Here is a 10,020-nt window from a genome sequence, read left to right as displayed (position 1 = left end):
CTGCCAGGAATGTCGCATGCCCCTACCAGCTGGAGGGGCATGGCTGCGGGGGCCCAGCGGCGGTAAGCTGGGAGCTCCCGCAGGCACTGTTGGTGCTGGGGGAGGTAGGAAGCAGGCAGTGGTGGCCAGGGGCGATCATGAACCGCCTGCAGATGCCACCGCAGTGCGGTGGCAAGTAGCGCTTTTTTGCAGGAGGTGCACATACACCCATAGGCACCCCCTATGCGTCACCCCAACTGCTGGAGATCATGCTGTGAGCAGGTAGCTCAAGTGAGAGTTAACTGGTAACCTGAAGGATGAAACGAGTTCAAGTGCAAAAGGGAGCTAGAAGGGGAGGGGTAGATGGGATACAGGGAAGAGTGACCCTGAAAAATGGTGTGGCTTGGCAAAGAAAGAGGGGAGACTGAGACACATGGGAGGTGAGGTAAGAGATGCAGAACTGGGCTGCACTCAGCAATAAGGACGCAGCTGTGGCCCACCTTCCTCTTCACAGCCTGGACTGCACCCTAGGATTTTGGAGTAGTGTCAGCAACTTGCTGTGAAACCCAGGGGCAAAAGGTCCCATCCCTTCCAGTTCTGGCTCAAACCAAGGACTGGTACCATACTAGCCCAAGTGGTCGCTCTGAAGGGATCAACCCTCTTGCCAGGCCCATGGAATGCTATTTTGGTTTAAAAATAAATAAGACTTAGAAGGACACGTGCTCAAATGTGAGGAAAGGCTGATGTTCAAGTTGCCTGTATAATTTTAACTGAGCTGCCTTGAAGTAAAGCAGGGGAGTTAAAAATGCAGCTTGCAGGACTGATCCAGGCAGTGAAATCATGTCATCTGGCCCCCCAGGCCTAAGCAGGTAGCAGATCTGGCATGCTGGGTGAATGTGGGCTCCACAGATCCCCCTGCACACTGCATTCAGTGCCTGCTTTGGCTGACCAAGGCTCGTACAACACCCTCTCCAGACTGGCTGGAGTGGGAGCCATGTGCAACCTGCATCTGGAGCTGCCCAGAGCAGGCACTGTGTGTAGCATAGTCCAGGACCAGTCAGAGTGAATACCACAAGTGCCCCTTTCCTTCAGTAATTTGGATAATTCCTTTTTGAATCCAGCAAAACTGTCAGCTAAACAGGGCTTCACAGCAGCACTGCCCTTATGCTGCCACACGTGCAATGGAAGGGCAATGGGGGGAGAGGTCCCTCTGCGGGTGGGTGGTGTGGGCTGCAGCAGGGATGGACTTGCCCACCCCCACCTCAACACCCCCCGCACCATGTCTTACCACTACCAGACCTGCAGAGGCACCTTCCCCTGTCCCCCAGCCACTTCCCCTGGTGCCACAACTGCATGGAGTAACACCCCCAGCCTTGCAAAATATACTAAAAAGAGATTGTCTTGGAAACTCACAGATTTACAGAAGTTTAGGGCTGGAAGAAACTTTGTGAGATCAATGGGTCCAGGCCCTTTGCTCCAGGCAGGAAAGACTGCTAGGGTCAAATAACCCCAGCAAGACGTGCGTCCAGTCTCCCTTTGAAGATCTCCCAGGTAGGAGCCTGCACCACCCTGCTGAGAGTCTATTCTAGTCTGGTCACACCAACTGTGAAGAAGTTTTCCCTTATATCTAACATGAAACCTTCTTCTAGGAGTTTATGACCATTGTTCCTGGTTTTCCCCTAGGGCACTTTGGTGAATAGTAGGGCTCTTCAAATTTTTGAGTCGTGATTCGGATTCAGAGATGCTTTGGATGATTTAGAGGCCGAATTTATGAATCTGAATTGAATCGCAGGAAGCTTTAGGCTTTCTGAATTGATTTGGAGCTTCCAAATCAATTTGGAAAAAATTTGGAGATTCAGCCATAGGGTATAATGGGGAATCAATGAAATATCTTAACTTTGTTGTCTTTTGGCTGATTCAGATAAAACTTGCAGGGATGGTATCCTCTGCTGCAAGCATGACATGTGCCTAGTTTCAAAGAGATAGGAGAAGGGGTTTCTGGGAAACTGCACCCCAAAGTTCTGAAAGCAAAACTCATGTCACGTGTGTGTGTGTTAAGCCACAGTGGGGTGAAAACTGCAGGGATGGTAGCCCCTGCTGAGGCCACAAAGCCTGCCAAGTTTCAAGGAGATGGGTGCAGGGGCTTGGAGGAAACTGCATCTCAAGCCGCAGACAAGCAAAACTCGTGACATAGGTGACACTGTGTGTGTTAAGGCGCAGCAGGGTGAAAGCTGCAGGTCCGCTAGCTGCTGTTGAGGCCACAAAATCTGCCAGCTGTCAAGGAGATCAGTGCAGAGGTTCTGGTTTCTGGGGCCCTATACCTCTAGCTGCTGACTGGCAAAACTCGTGACATGGGCTGGTTTGGGATTGAGAGAGTGGTTGGGAGCAAAAAGGGAAGAAAGGTTTGTTGACTTAACAAACACACAACTACGCGTAATATAACAAGACAACAATAACAGACAATAATTTGCATTGGCAACTTATCAGCAGTCCCTTCTGATACCTGATGTATGACAAGTTCCTCGTCTATAAAGCTCAGCGAAGTCAGGCATCCCCAATTTGCACTGTCTGAGGAGTACCAGGAAGGACCCTGGCATTCAGTCCTCGGGCTCCTTGAGATCCACAGGCTCACCGGATCCAGGTCAGCAGCTAATTTCTAAATTATTAGCTTCTCTTACAATGCTGGTAATTTCCAGATGTACTAGCCAATTTATAACTTCTGAGTTGGCTGTTGACTCACAGCCACTCATTACGAACTTCCCTTATGACTGACCAATAGCAATACAAGCTTTTGCATTTTTCTGATAAAGTTAATTTTAACTGTGCCACTACATACAAGGCCTTACTACTTTACGGCCTCACTAATTTTACAAGGCCTCACTACATACAAGGCCTCACTAGTCTTTGACTTTAATTAAGCTCTTAGCGGCATCATACAGCTCGCAATACATGAATAAATGGCAAGAAACACCTGGTCTAATCCTCACAGAGTGCTCAGCAAGCATCTTCACCATACAGACAATTTTCAGATGTCACAGGTGGGTAGGGGGGCTGGCTACTGCAGGCCTAGCTACCTACTGACAAACACATTTATTGTTTAGTGAGATAGCATGGGGCTACAGGAAGAGCCCTGGAGCACAGGCAGGGGTTACGGGAGCATGCTCAAGGCTGATCCCTGATCACAGGGACTGGCCAATTTAGCGAAGGGGTAAGTCCACATCCAAATCAAGGGTGACACTACTTATAGTGCACAAAGCATTAATTCATAGCTTGTAGGACTGCTCCCCACACTGCTGCTGCAGGGGTCTCTGAGTTTCCCCTCCTTCCTCTGTCTTCACTCACACCTGGGCCTGAGGATGGGGGCCTGTGGGTCCCAGGGCGTCTATGGTTTGGGAGAGCCTGGGACTAACGTGCTCTAAAAATGAACAGCACTGATGTAAAAATGGGGGGTTTGCAGCCTTTTCAGGCCATGCCAGTTGGAAAGAGCCAGCTCAAATGGGCCAGCGCTAGGATGTGGTGGTGGTTGCTTCTCCCTGCTGCCCAGCTGTGGGTGGCATGGACAAAGCCCCTCTGCTGCTCAGTGCCTCCAAAGCCTCCTGCTCCATGGCCTGTATCTGGCCAACCCTGCACCAGATACACTGCTGCTAGCCTCAGATGGGTCACGAGTTACCAGACCTCAGCCCAGCCGGGGAAGCACTGCCTGTGCCTGCCCTGGTCCTGGCCAGAGGTGCTGGCAGCTGGAAAAAGCCAAGCCTCAGTTCAATTCTGCCCCCTAGTGGGTCATCACACTCCAGCTGCAGATATTATGAAAAAACTTTTTCAGGAAGAGGATAGCAAAACACTGGAACAGGTTACCCATTGCATCCCGCCTCCTCCATCTTTGGGGCTGCTGTAGGGGAAAATGCAGGAAATGCTGGGATTATTTATGGTGATGGGTATGTAGGTAGTATGGCACTGAATCCAATCCTTTTTTGACAGCTCAGGGCACTTTTCTGGGGTGAGGAGCTGGGCCCTGGATGGCCCTATGCCTTTAACCCCACAGCCCTGAGGTCTACCAATCACCTCAGCCCTGTGGCATCTTGAGGGTGTTGAGGGAGCCTGGGATCAGTGGGACTCATCCCTACTACTGTGCAATTTCCCAAAGGCTTGAAAACTGGCCAATTTTGTGTCCTCTTCCACAGAGCTGGCAGAAGGCACGTGCTGAAATAAAGACTATCCTGGCCACATTTCGAATCCCTGATCCCAAGCCTAGTGCTGCTCGAGCTTTTCAAAGGGGAAGTCCAAAAATGTTTGAATCTGAGCAAATCAGAGCCTGCTTTACAAGGATGACTGAGCTGCTGTGACTGATCTTTCACAGAACAAGTTGGGCTGCAACAGCTCCTGATACAGACATTTCCAGTGGTTAAAGTTCAGGCAAGTTGTGTGCAGCTGCAAAGAAGATCTGACCGAAAAGAGTGCCGGGTGCGTGAGCAGGGCTGCCAGCCACGTCGGCAATGCAATGATCTGCTGTTCTCTGCAGGGGCGCAGGTGCTGAATGCTGTGTGAGGTTCATTCCTATAGGCAATGAAGGGGAGACACTTGGTGCTTTGGGGGCTGGTGACCTTTGAGGAGATGCCTTATTTAGAATGCCTTGCCTAAATTTAAAATTTTAGGAGTTGCCTGCATTTTTCAGCGATGAGCAGTGGGATCTACTGAGCCCCAGGCAGAGAGCTTTCTACAGGGACATTGTCGGTAAGGATTCCTAGTGGTTAGACCCCGTGGGGTCCCTGGAGCATCCCAGGGCAAGCTCTTCTCATTGGGTTTCCCAGCCACTCTGGCTTCATGGGGATCAGCCCCAGGCCGTGTGTGTGGGGAAGGCCCTTGCTCAGCCATTCTGTGGGAACAGAGATTCAGAGAGACAGCAGTGGCTCAAACCGGGCAAGTAATGATGGACATAAAAAAAAAAAAGACACACACAGGCAAGAAGCCCTACATGTGCGGGGAGCATGAGGAGAGCTTCAGCGACAGCTCCTAGTCTGTCTAGCACATGCTCATGGTTGCCGTGCCCTTCACCCCCTGAGACTGCGGGAAAAGCGTCATCTGGAGACTGGCCTTGGTGCGGCGCCTCCGCCTCCACAGTGGGGAAGAAGCCATGGCGCCGTCAGTGAGAACTCCTCCCTCACGCAGGACCAGCGCACGCACACCAGCGAGAGCCCCTACAAGTGCCCCAACTGCAGCAAAAGCTTTGTGATGAGCTCCACCCACAAGTGCCACCAGCACATCCACACAGGCGAACAGTCCTACCCCTGTGCTGGCTGCAGCACGAGCTTGTCCAGAGGCTCAGACCTGAGCCGGCACCATCTCACCCAGCCTGGGGAGAAGCCTTGCGAGTGTTCGGCCTAGAGCCCGCTCAGCTCCCAGGGAGAGATGACAGGGGACGGGTCTCCAAGGATGCACATCACCAAAGCTACCGTGGACAACTGTATGCACAAAGCCTTTGCCCAGAGCATCCATAATGCCTCACACTTGAGCTTCCCACACGTGGCTGGGAATTCGCAGCCCACCTCCCACCTTCTGACTCAACAGCAAGTGCGGGCCTCTCCTCCAGTTTCTGCCAGAGCAACGCTCTCTCCCAAGAGTGTTTGATTTTTGGACCCTTCCAACCATCTGGGTTGACAGGTTTGACTTTGTTGCCTCCTTATACTGACCACATTGGGTTTATTTTTCTAGTCAGCCATGGAGCACGCTAAGGATTCATGGCAGTGGATATTTTTTCCCATTCTCACCCACATAAGCGAGGTTTTTTTCTAAGCAAAGGTTGTGACATAAGAATGATGTTGGAATTTTTTGGAACCAAGAGCCTTTGTCACGGTGACCAGCAAAGAGAGGCAGACTACAGGGATATATGATAGTCTTGTTCATTGATTTGTAAAGTTTAGCAATAGGAGAGAGAGCTCTTAGGAGAGGAAGCGTGAGCCCTTTTCCTCAATAAATCTTTGTCTGCCAGAGAGTCAGAGCGGAGGAAGCTTTCAAGGTCAAGAGGCTCTAGTACACATTGGACCTCAGCGCAGAGAGATGCCACAATGTCCCCATTGCACTGTTGCCCCTTCTCTCCCAAGGTAGTGTCATAGGTTCAGGTGACCCCAGCCCATGGGAGCCCGTCCTGCTGCCAGGCTGATGTGACCTGCACAAGAGTCCCTGGGGTTATTTCTAGGTTGGGGGCGGAGGAAGGAGTGGGAGCTGAGAGAGGAGAAGAAGGGATGGGGACACTGCATCCCATCCAGCTTTCCAGGCCAGGTGTTCAAAGGCTCAGCACTCAGACCTAGGGCAGATTTGCAGACCCCGTGCGGCCCTAGTGGGGTCACAGCACCCAGAGGCCTATCCTGGGCTATGAAGTGTCCAGATCCCACGAGGCAGCACTGAAAAATCTCATCCTGTGAGTCTTGAGAGAACCCTTTTTATGCCCTGATGTACCTTCTCCTTTAAGAAAGGACCCAAACCAGGGACTTCCCATTGTGTGCGGCCTGCCCTTCCCCTGCTCTCCAGCGGCTGGAGCTCCCCGGGGGAGGAAGGATGCAGCTGGGTCCTGACCAGGCTGCCTGTATGATTTACACGTGGCCAGTGCACGCGTCTGACGCTGGGTGGCAGTGGTGGTCCCTTACTAAGGACAAGTCTTGCAAACCTAGGACAGCAGGAGCTCTCCAGTGCCTCGCAGCATCGAGACATACAAAAAACTAGAACTCTTGGTTCCAAAAATGTTACCTTCTCTGGGCCAACTAGGAAATCACAAGAAAATTGTCCCTTTCTGCAAGCTTTCGGGATCAAAGTCTCTTCACCAGGTTCTGGGAAAATTGTAGTTGGTGCCCAGAGCAGGGCCCTGGAAAGGGGAGAGCCCCTGGTGTCAGAGCGGGGAGTTGGAGCCTGCAAGGCCTTGGCTCCCGAGTGCGGGGTGCCACTGGGGAGAGGCCATTGTGGGATCAGCCACCAGGGAACGAGCCTTGGCTTCTCCGGAGAGGAAGCGTGAGTTACTGGGGAAGTTACAGGGGAGGCTGACACAGGGGAGGAGGGTCTGCCGCCTCCACCCTCCATTGCAGGAGGGATGAGTCCACAACCCAGGGCCCTAAAAGGGAGGGGCTGCAGGGAAGCCCCTCGGGGAGGTGCTGAGTGCAGTCCCTAGTTTGGATGATTGTTGTCCTGTCAAGGTCTATATAGCTATGGGTATTCTTTAAGGGGGGTTATGTGGTTTATGTGCTTTAATGTCTCAGCGTGCATATCGGTATTCTTATCTGAGAAGGTTTAAAGAAATATTATTGTTAATTTACTTAGGTTATATAGGTTTATATCCATCCCTATGTGTTAATTGTGTTGAACAGGTTGTAAGCTGTTTGGTTCATATTCGGTATTATATGTGAATTGTGGAATATTATATATATGTTAAGCCTTGTATATATACCCTGTTTTATATTAAGTGCCTGTATTTATTCTTGTAATAAATTGTACATAGTTAAGTACTTGGTTTCGCCCTAGCTCTGCAGAGAGGGGAGGAAGCTGCTCAAGTAGCTGACCCCTTCCTCAGCTCCCTGCCTGACCACCACCACTGTCATCGGAGGACAGGGCACACTCCCCTGGGTGCACCCTGGCTACAACAGTGTAATGCAAACAAGAAGAAAAAACTATGAGAAGGGACAGGTGCCAGGCAAGGAAGGGACTGAAGTGACAGGGAAGGGACACAGCGTATGAAATAATTATATTCACTGGTTAAAGGATTTGACTTACATCTCCCACTCCCGTTCTCCAGTATTATAAAGCAGCAGAACATATAAAATCAGCCATATTTCCAACTTTATTTAGTATAAATACTAATGCCCCAATCAAACGATCACTAGCACGTGCATGATAATATGGGACACTCCTCACAGTCATTAAGTATGGTCAGAACTACGGATGTAATGCATGTACCAAACAAAAAAACCCAGAATATTTTAGCATGTAAAAATAATAGAGTTTACAACAGACAAAAATCAAAATCCAACTTTCATCAAAAATGCCCCAGGTCCTTTTGTTGTAAGTTAAACTCTTGATCTTTTTTGGAAATGTAACTTTTTCAAAACATTAACTGAAATTCTTTTCTGAAATGTTTTATAGACCAAAGGGCTGGCTTTCGCTGAATCAGCAGGTTTAATAACATTGGCAACAATGTTTTACAAAAAAAAGGACTGGCAAAAGGCACACCTTTGGTGTATAAAAATGAGAACGTCAAAAACTTCTCAGCAATAGTTTGACAGTAAAAAAAAAAGACAGTCCTAATTAAAATTTCAAAAAGCATCGAAATGTTGTGGGAGCCTAGTTCCTATTTGAAATTGAACTCTGTTGGCAGTGGGAGAATTGATGCTCTATTACGTTCAGGCCCCTTTACACCTTTGAGTCTGTCCAGTCTATAAAGTGAATGCAAACGTTTCCCTGAGAAGCCCCCATGCAAGGAGCCTCCGCTGCTAGTGGAAGTGTCCTGCACCAGGACAGGGGCAGTGCAGGCGCTAAGGCTGATGTCTCATCCCATTGGCCTTGGAGAAGCCAGTGGTAGTTATAAGTGCCCAAGCCCAACCTGAATCAGATCACAAAACCCCTGAATAACATCTAGTCACCCTGTATCTAGACAAGTCTGAAAGTACCTCTTTCAAACCCATGAACCCACGTCCAGTCTGACTGTCAGAGCTGCTGGCTCAGTGGAAAGGTGACAGCATTTTTTTCTGTAGCCTGCTCACTGACGGGCAAAGGAACAGATGGGAGGTGCAAAAATACATTACACAAGTAGGTATTACAAAAATACATGAGTGGAAATCCCTGATATTCCAAGTCCTGAAATGGCTGGGAAGAAGTGTGTCTAATGTGGGGAGCAGGCCTCCGTGGAGGCAGGCCGAGGGAAGGTGGTCATGGGGCTCTGCGAGGAGCCAGTAGGAGGCTGCAGGATCAAAAAATCTGTGAACCACAGCTCCAGTCCACATCCATCTTCTCGTCTTCCTCTTCTCCCATCTCCTCCACCTCCATATCTCTGCTCTCGGCATCACTCTGAGGTCTGGCTCTGTGGAGACGCTGGCTCCTGCACAAGCTGCTGCTCCACCCACGTGTTCGGCAGCTGCTTCCACTGGCCACTGGATGACGATCTGGCCAGCAAGGTGGGAACTATAGTTCAAGTCTGAAATGGACCCCCAGAGACCCAGCCCCAGGTTAGCGGGCAGAGAGCACAGATGTTGGTGCTGCTTGCAGGACAGAGCCCCTGGGGTGGAGATATCCAACCTGGGACTCCATTTAGTGTATGGCTCAGAAAAGCAGCATTGCAAAGAAAATGTGGCCCTGAGGCCTCTTCTGTCCCACCCCGCGGCCCCTGCTGCTCCAGACCCACCTTATCCCACACAGCTCTCCTGATGCCGGTCAGATGTGGTGTGCCAATGCTGGGTGGGGTTGTAGCACTCTCAACCCAGTACATCTATCACTCAATTACCAGGTTAATTGTGCAATTTATTTAGACTGGCTGCATGTTCAAATGACCTATTGTGCCATAAAAAGGTCCAACTAGCTATAAAATTCTTGCCGAAAAGTGTGCAGTAACTTTATAGGTGGTGGCTATCCATGTTTGGTATAGCCATGCAGCAGGCCCCGTATGTGCAGCTGGGCAGAGCGTGCTGTTCAGCCGGAAACCCTGCCCGGTGCTTCTCTACTTTAGGGCTGACCGCTGCAGGGGTCGTGTCTCAGCTCCCTCCTCCAAAGAGCCCCAAGCCGTCAGAAGCGCCTCCCCCCCATGGCAAGAGCCCCAGGCGAGCACCAGGAAGCAGCAGCAGGGTCTTGGTAGAGACCGGGCAGAGCCTGAGTGGACGATGGGGCAACCCAAGGAGACTAAGGAGAGATGAAACATGTCAGCATTAGAGAAGAGTCCTCCCTGGATCAGGCACATTTCATCCATGCTACAAAAGGCCACAAGAAACCCCCGCCCCCCGCTGGCTCCGCACCTTGTGCCTCTGCGCAAAGCCTTGGGAGCCGGGCAAAGGGGCTCATTCCCTCGCACTG

Source organism: Crocodylus siamensis, chromosome 15, assembly GCF_052110815.1.
Source record: "Crocodylus siamensis isolate JL-2025a chromosome 15, ASM5211081v1, whole genome shotgun sequence".
Taxonomy (NCBI): Eukaryota; Metazoa; Chordata; order Crocodylia; family Crocodylidae; genus Crocodylus; species Crocodylus siamensis.
The sequence above is the reverse complement of the archived record's forward strand: the minus strand, read 5'-3'. Positions refer to the sequence as shown.